Source organism: Eptesicus fuscus, chromosome 15, assembly GCF_027574615.1.
Source record: "Eptesicus fuscus isolate TK198812 chromosome 15, DD_ASM_mEF_20220401, whole genome shotgun sequence".
NCBI lineage: Eukaryota > Metazoa > Chordata > Mammalia > Chiroptera > Vespertilionidae > Eptesicus > Eptesicus fuscus.
In genome coordinates this window covers 49,733,563-49,742,534 of record NC_072487.1, presented here as the reverse complement: position 1 = coordinate 49,742,534, position 8,972 = coordinate 49,733,563, and positions in this window count along the sequence as shown.

Below are 8,972 nucleotides of genomic sequence, written 5' to 3'. Positions count from 1 at the left end.
ATCCCCAGTAGGGGGCATGCAGGAGGCAGCCAATCATTGATTCCCTCTCATCACTGATGTTTCTCTCTCTCTCTCTCTCTCTCTCTCTCTCTTCCTTCCTCTCTGAAATCAATAAAAAAATATATTTTTTAAAAAGTTCTAATTGTTCTTCCTTTTTAAAAAATACCTCTATCTGACATTATCAGGGCCTCAATATTTTCAAATGCTTCATTATATTGGGATTGAGACTAAATGTTTAAAATACTATGTGATAGAAAAAATAATAGGCAGGAGTGTTTATAACCTTGAGGTAGAAAAGAACTTCTTAAACAGGATGTAAAACCATAAAACATAACTCATAAGGGAAAAGCCCTGGCCAGTGTGGCTCAGTTGGTTGGGTATTGTCCCATGCAACGAAAGATTGCTGGTTCGATTCCTGGTCAGGCCACATGCCTGGGTTTCGGGTTTGATCCCTAGTAGGAGGCATGCAGGAGGCAGCTGATCGATGTTTTGCTCTCATATCGATGTTTATCTCTCTCTCCCAAACCCTTAACCACCTGAGCACTTCAGCCTGTCCACGTGGCGCCTCCCCCTTCATGACATCAGCAATTCCGGCAGGTTTCAGGGCCCCAAACCCTTAACCACTTCAGACTCTCCACGTGGCCAATCCCCCTTGATGATGTCAGCACTTCCGGCCAGTCCCCGGCACCCTTCCCCTTGTCCACCAGAGCACTTCCCGCTGTTCACCTATGGGCCAGACCATATCCTTGGTCACCTCAGCACTTCCGGCTCTCCACCTGACCCCTCCCCATTGATGATAGGAACACTTTAAGCTTGTTACCGGGCTCCAACCCTTATTCACGTGACTATTTCTGGCTGTTCCCCAGGCCCTAGTTTGCCTGACCAATGAACCACACTGGCCGGCAACATACCTCCTAAGAAAAGGGGTGACTTCCCAATCTCTGGAAGTTGGCCTAAGGGCCTAACACCCAGACCCCAGGTCACCTTCTGCTCACAGACTGCCTTATCCCCGGTGAGGAGGGTAGCAAGCAGCGGGCCACCAGCACTCCTTTAGGACAATCGGGGCGTACATGAGCACAGGGACGCCCCATGCTCCCCAACATAGGAGCATCTCATTCTGGACTGACCTGCGACGCAGACAGCCCCGCCTCTGGACTTTGAAATCCAGGAAAAAGCAGTGTTGAGGCCCTAAAGACCCTTTCCATGCTGGGAGCAGGTGGGCAGGGTGGCTCTGGACCCCTGACACCCTGACCTGGCATAAGAGGGTTGGAAAATCAAGTCGTTTCCCTCAAAACACCTGAGGGAAACTACTTGCCATATTCTTGAATACTTTTGTTTTATTTTATTTTCATTTCTATTGATTGAGTTTAGAGAGGAAGAGGGAGAGAAACAGAGAGAACACGATTCGTTGTTCCACTCATTTCTGCATTCAGAGTCTGAAGCCTCTTGCTTCCCCCCTGGTCCCCCTGATTCTTGTGTGGGATGGGGGACCCAACCCGCAGCCTTAGCCTATCAGGACGACGCTCTAACCTTAACTGAGCTACCAGCCAGGGCCGTTGAAGGCTTTTGCTTTAGAGCCATGGATTGTGCTAATAATAAATTTCAATCCAATATTAAGAGAATAGCCCAACTCCTCTTGTGATCACCTGAGCAGCCATCGGTTCAGAATATATTTGGTTGTGAGACCCTCATTGCCCCGATCCGCCACAGGGAGGCAGCATCGTCGCTGCGGTCCTCGGTGGTCTGAAACCAACAGCGGTGCGTGTGGGTTGAGTTTTCTGTTTTCATTTCCTTAGTTCTTTCTGGAATCAATTCATTTTTAATTGTCCTCAAATATGTCCCAGGCTAGGCCAAACGTCTAGTATTTTCCTGTGTCCACTGATGAACGGGACAAACTCGTGTTCGGTCTGTGTCCAGGTTACCCTCCCGCGCTGAGCATCCCCCGGGCTGTCAGGCAGTCAGTCGGTCTCCGCTGAATAAAGAAACCTTTCCTTACAGCCGACACCGTCATTAAGCGGTTTTAGGAATCGATTGGGTGCAGGATATTTATGCTGTGAAGGAAGTGCCCGGGGTGAAGTGAACTTCCTTTAGCCTTTCAGGCAAACATTATTTCACGAATTTACCGTTGGATGCCTTGGACTCGGGGTAACTTGGCCATGGGGGGAGAGGGGACAGAGCGGGTAATATTCGCAGACAAACACCAGCCTCCGTCCGCCCACTCCGCCCGCCGGGTTCAGAGGCCTGAGCGGCTGGGGTTTGGCTGCAGGGCCGCTCGGCTAGGCTCGGGGAAACCGCCTCCGGGGGACTTCCAGGGCCCACGCCGACCCCAGGCCCCGGGGTGCGGGCTCACGCACAGCCCAACTCTCCACTCCGCACGTGGGGCCGCACCCTGGGCCTCGGACCGGTGGGTACCCGAAGCGAGGGGAGCATAGGGGCCGCTCCAGACCCAGGGACCATGGGCCAGCGTCCTTCCCAGACGCTGCTAAGCAGCCGGCGGGGTCTGGGCCACACCTGCTTCCTGCAGGAACCCTCAGAGCGCCCCCACCAAAGAGCCAGAGCCCCTCTCCAAAGCTTCCCTCCCTAGGCTCGAGCGCCTTCTGCAGGCCTGAGAGGGGGCCACATCAGACACACAGGTGGCCAAACTACATACAGGTGATCCTCAGTAATGTCGTTTCTTTTTACTCTTTTCTTTATAATGTTTTTGGGGGGGCCGGGGTGGGGGGGCGGGTGTAGAATCGGTTCGCGGGGGCCATTGGTGTGTGGAATTTGCACACTTTCCTCAGGTCTGCGTGGGTCTCTCAGGGTACTTGGGTTGCCATCCCCATCCCAAAGCCATGCAGGTGAGGTGAGTGGGCGTGTCTAAATGGTCCCAGTCTCAGCGAGCGTGGGTGTGTGATGCACCCCCAGATGGAATGACACCCTGTCAGGATGGGTTTCTGCCTTGCACCCCGGAGCTGCCAGGGGAGGCTCTGGACCCCTGCCATCCTGACCTGGCATAAGAGGGTTGGGAAAACCATTATCTTGTTTACATTAACCTTTCTTAAATACTATATGCACAGCTCATTTATTTCAGGGCTGTTAATATTAGAAGTGTTTTGGGTCTTGGTTTAGAATTTTGGTGATGTTTTGTGACTAGAAAGATGCCCTGGGACCTTAACCCTTGTTTATCTCAATTAGCCTACGGTAATGTTGGCTTTGTTATACCTCGTTTCTCTTCGGTCACAGTTTCCAAAAACCTATAGATGGCGTCAAGTGAGAACTTACTGTACACCTGGCACACACACACACACACACACACACACACACACACACACACAGGAGTGACGGGTTTAGCAGTCAGGGACAGCCCCACGGACACAACTCAGAATATGGACACAACTGAGGGCACACATTCATCTATTCAGCACCTGCTTACTGAGCATCTGGTCTACACACAACATTCACTCCCCTGGACCCGCACCCCCACCCTGGACTTGGTTGACTTCTAGGCCCAGCTTCTCCCTTCCCCAATGGCTGAAGTGCCCTCCCTCCACAAGATCTCCCGCCCCTGGGACATAGATTTGGCCAGACCAGGGAGTTCACAGTTGGCCTGGATCCTTGAAGGAAGGTGGGAAGAAATTTGTCCAGGGCTCACCCTGAACCAGGAACCCCACAGAGTGGACTAGGCTGGGAAGAGGGTGAGCTAGCTGGCACCTGTAGCACACGGAGGGCTCTGTACGTGTGGTCAGAAACTGCTTTAAACCTCCCTCCCTGGACCCCAACCCTCTCATCCCCATTGGATTGTCTAAACCAAGGCTCCTGACTTTCCCACAAACCCACTCCTTGTAGTCATTCACATGTTGGCATATTTACCCCCATCCAACGCATTGCTGAGCCAAAAATGTTGCCATATTCTTGCTTCTTTTTTTTTTTTTTTTTAACGTTTTATGCTGAATCTTTCAACAAAGCCCATTGGCTCTAACTTCACAATACTTCCAGAATCTGATCACTTCTCACCAGCTCTCAGCAGTTGCCTCCCACCTGGTCTTCAGGTTTCTGTTCTGGCACCACTTTGGCCTATTCTCCCTCTGACAGCCAGAGGGAGCCTTTAAAACATGTCAGATCATATTACACCTCTGTTCAAAACCCTCTAAATGAGTAAAACAAACATAAAGCCTACAAAGCCCTACACCAGTGGTCGGCAAACTGTGGCTCGCGAGCCACATTCGGCTCTTTGGCCCCTTGAGTTTTTAGCTTAGGAGTACCCTAATTAAGTTAATAACAATGTACCTACCTTTATAGTTTAAGTTTAAAAAATGTGGCTCTCAAAAGAATTTTCATTCGTTGTACTGTTGATATTTGGCTCTGTTGACTAATGAGTTTGCCGACCACTGCCCTACACTATCTGGCCCCTATTATTATTTTTTTTTAAATATATTTTATTGATTTTTTACAGAGAGGAAGGGAGAGGGATAGAGAATTAGAAACATCGATGAGAGAGAAACATCGATCAGCTGCCTCCTGCACACCCCCTACTGGGGATGTGCCCGCAACCAAGGTACATGCCCTTGACCGGAATCGAACCTGGGACCCTTCAGTCCGAAGGCCGACACTGTATCCACTGAGCCAAACCTATCTGGCCCCTATTATTATCTGACTAGAGGCCCGGTGCATGAAATTTGTGTATGGGGGGGGGGGGGTGTCCCTCAGCCCAGCCTGCACCCTCTCCAATCTGAGACCCCTCGAGGGATGTCCAACTGCCTGTTTAGGCCCGATATCCCTCTCACAATCCAGGACTGCTGGCTCCCAACCGCTCACCTGACTGTCTGGTCGCCCTCAACTGCCTTCCCTTGCAGGCCTGGTCCCTCCCAAGTGCCCTCCCCTGTTGGCCATCTTGTGGCAGCCATCTTGTGTCCACATGGGGGTGGCCATCTTGTGTGTTGGAGTGATGGTCAATTTACATATTACCTCTTTATTATATAGGATAACATTAACTTTCTTTCTATTCCTCAAACACACCCTTGCCTCAAGAACTTCACACTCACAGGTTTCTCTACCTTGAGCATCTTCCCCAGATCTCTGCATGGCTCTCTCCCTCATCTTCTTCAGATCACCTCTCTGCTCAAATGTTATCAAAAAAATCTTCCCCGCTGGGCCAGTGTGGCTCACTGGTTGAGGGTCCACCCATGAATCAGGAGGTCACTGTTCGATTCCCAGTCAGGGCACATGCCTAGGTTGGGGGCTCGGTCCCCACTAGGGGCCATGCAGGAAGCAGTCGATCAATGATTATCTCTCATCATTGATGTTTCTCTCTCTCTCTCTCCAATACTTCCCCTCCCTCTAGCCTTCTTTATTTTTCTTATAGCAATTGTTGCCATCTGATATACTGTATATTTTTTCTTGTTTGCTTCTTGCCTGTCTCCTTCATTAGAATAAAAATACTGCAAAAGCAGGAATATATGTTTGTTTGTGTTTTTTTAATATATATATTTATTGATTTCAGAGAGGAAAGAAGAGAGAGAGAGAGAAACATCAATGATGAGAGAGAATCATTGATTGGCTGCCTCCTGCATGCCCCACACTGGGGATCAAGCCCTCAGCCTGGGCATATGCCCTTGACCAGAATCAAAACTGGGAACCTTCAGTCCGCAGAACGACGCTCTATCCACTGGGCCAAACCAGCTAGGGCTGTTTGTTTGTTTTCTTAATTGCTGTATCCCAGTGCCAAGAACACTGTCTGGAACATAGAAAGTCCTCAATAAATATTTATTTAATAAATGTGATACAAATGCCTTTTTAATTATTTCATTATTTCACTCTTCCTTGCCAATTCTCAGGATCTTTCACAACAAGCTTTCCAGGCAGATAGCATTAAATTTTAATCAAAACCTCCACACCAGCTCTGCACTCCGACCTTGTATCATTCAGGATCTTGGTGGGAAACGAAGGGCATGCTCAGAAAGGTTTAATGGGAATGAAGTTAGTGAAGGGACCATTTACAGAGGTGATGGCAGGGTTCGATGCAGGCAGCCACTGCACATGATGAACATAGCTTCAAACCTCAGGCTGTCTCTCCTTCCTGACAAAGTGGGCATTAAAGGTACTGCCAGAAATTCTGCCCGCTAAGAAGACTTCCCTTCACCATGGTCTTTCAGGGCTATGCCAGAATGTAAGCAACTGTCTACTTCTGACCGGTGCCAGCATACTTTAGAGACTATTCTGAAAATCAAGACCATGCATTTTCTCCCTCTGCTAACTGTGTATAGAAAACTTCTCCATGAAGGCCCAGGTATGATCAAAAGAGGAAGAAAACAATACAAGTAGGAATCTGAGCCACTGGCCAATGCTTCCACCAGTCTCATGTGTACAATGTCTATATAACAATGGAATGCTGCTGTGCACATCCAACTGTATGATTTGCTATAATTATGCCCTTAGGTTGCATGGTCACTGGGTGATCACTAGTCTGAGTTTTAGGCCAGGGTCCAGTGGCAAATCAGGAGTTGCTTTTCAAATAGGAAATAATCATTAGCAGAAGTGTAGCCTCCTCCAATAGCCAAGGGGATTTTCCTGGGACTCCCACAGTGCCCTTCTCTACCACCGACAAGCTGAGGCTCACTGGACTTCAAATGCATAAGGTTCAAGCAGCAGGGCAACTTTCCCTGGAGCCTAGACCTGCTGCCAACACCTTCCTTGCTCTGGACCTCATTCAAAACTATCAGCTTTATGTCATATCCAGTCAATAGTTTGCAGCAGTAAAATACAGTATAGGTTGCCTCCAAAATCCTTGTGCCTCCTTCTTCATAGGGAAGGTACAACATGGCCCAGACCATTGTTTTTCAGCTTCTCCCTACCCCTGATAGCCTAGAAGTTTCACCTATATGGCAGGATGCTGAATTTTTGTAGGATTTCTTTCTCTCCCTTTGGCATACATGGGTCCATCTAAGGCATTTAAGGTTATTGCTAATTCTTATAAGCATAATGACATCAGTTTAAAGGGCCAGTTTGATATTCTGTGGGATGTCAAGATTATATTATGATATCAGAGTAGGAAAGTTGCCATATCCCTGAGGTAGAACAGTGAAGGTGTATTGCTATCATTCCAGATGAAAAGGGCTGATATCCGTGGTCTTTAATTGACTGTATAGAAAGAAGGCATGTGCTAGATTATTAGCTGTAATGTGCTGTGCCAAGCGCTGCAGCATCTTTTAAGTCTTTGAAGGTGCTCTAATCCATGCAACTTCTCTAGCAATGCAGCGATGCTTTAGGTTTAGTATTGTAGGCAGAAACGTGGTGGGGCAAATACTGCTCAAAGGACTTCCACTGGTAGCATAATTTTCCTTACTCCATGGTCAAGGAACCAGTGTGGAGATTTTGTTAATTATGAGATATACCTATTCCCACTAAGCACTCTGAAACTAGAGAAATAACCAGTGGACAGGTCTTACGGACTCACTGTGAGATGTAACTGAACCAAGATGCTTCTATCACTTGACCTCCATAAAACCTCATTCTGACTGGCAGACCACAATGAGGTTTTGGGTCCCCAAGTCTAGTATTATCACAATACTGTATCTAATAATCCCCCCAAAGGTCTATTTCCTGTTCCCCATTCATAGTCAGCCTCACAAATGGCTACAGATCTCTGTGGAGAAGGTGTAGACCTGTGATTCTCCAAAGTTTAGCATATGTCAGAATCGCCAGAAAGGCCTGTGAAAACACAGGTTGCTGGGCCACTACCAGAGTTTTCTGATTCAGTGGAGTTGGGGCAGAGCCCAAGAATTCGTAGTTCTTGCAAGTTCCCATGTGATGCTAATGCTGCTGATCCAGGGACCACACTTTGAAAATCAGTGACTAACAGGAAGATTTATACAATCCACCTGTGAAAGAAACGTGGGCCTTCCTCAATCCAATCAAGGGGCTTTGTAAAAGACTGCAAATCCTCTATATAATTTGCATCAAGTTTCTCCTCATCAAACATAGAAATTTTCCACTTACAGGGGTCAGGTAGGACATCAGTAAGCTGTCCGTGGATGCTATAACCAATTAGCTACTATCAGAGATCCCCGTGGGCAAAGTATATTGATTACCACTTGTCCCTGCAACTGATATAGTAATTTCATTCACCTTAGTGCTCATGGTTAGGTGCCAACATCTGTCCTCCACCACTGAAGGTTTCCATTATTTATTCCTCTCTTTCTCTCCCCTCTCCCTCTTATTCCTCTTGAAATAAGTTGCCCAGTCCCATCTCCCATCCTCATATCCTGCCTACTAAAGAAGGCACTATAGAGCTTTTCTTAAAAAAAAAAAAAAATTATATATATATATATATATATATATATATATATATATAATTGATTTTTTACAGAGAGGAAGGGAGAGGGATAGAGAGTTAGAAACATCGATGAGAGAGAAACATCAATCAGCTGCCTCCTGCACACCTCCTACTGGGGATGTGCCCGCAACCAAGGTACATGCCCTTGACCGGAATCGAACCCGGGACCCTTCAGTCTGCAGGCCGAAGCTCTTTCCACTGAGCCAAATAGGCTAGGGCTCTATAGAGCTTTTCAAAGAAGCTAGTGTTCCCCTCACCAATGATGTTCTTATTGCCTTGGAGAAGGAAGTGTCTTTCTGGGCCCTTCAGAGATGTCCATCGCTCTAACTTTTGCACTTCTTCCTCCATTTTGCTACTCAAAGTACCATCTAAGGACTGGCAGCGTCAGCATCACTTAGAAGTTTGATAGAAATGCGACAATTTAGGCTTCACACTAGACCTACTGAATAAGAATCTACAGCTTATCAAGACCCCAGAATGAACCATATGCACCTCAAAGTCTAAGGAGCACTCCACAATATGTCAGTGCGGTTCTAGCATCTCAGCCTCATTGATCATATTGAACCCAGGCTTCCAACAGACTATACCCAAATCCTGGGTGAGGGCACTCATATCAATACATTTGTCCTCGCTGGTCCCCAGGATTCTCCCAATACAG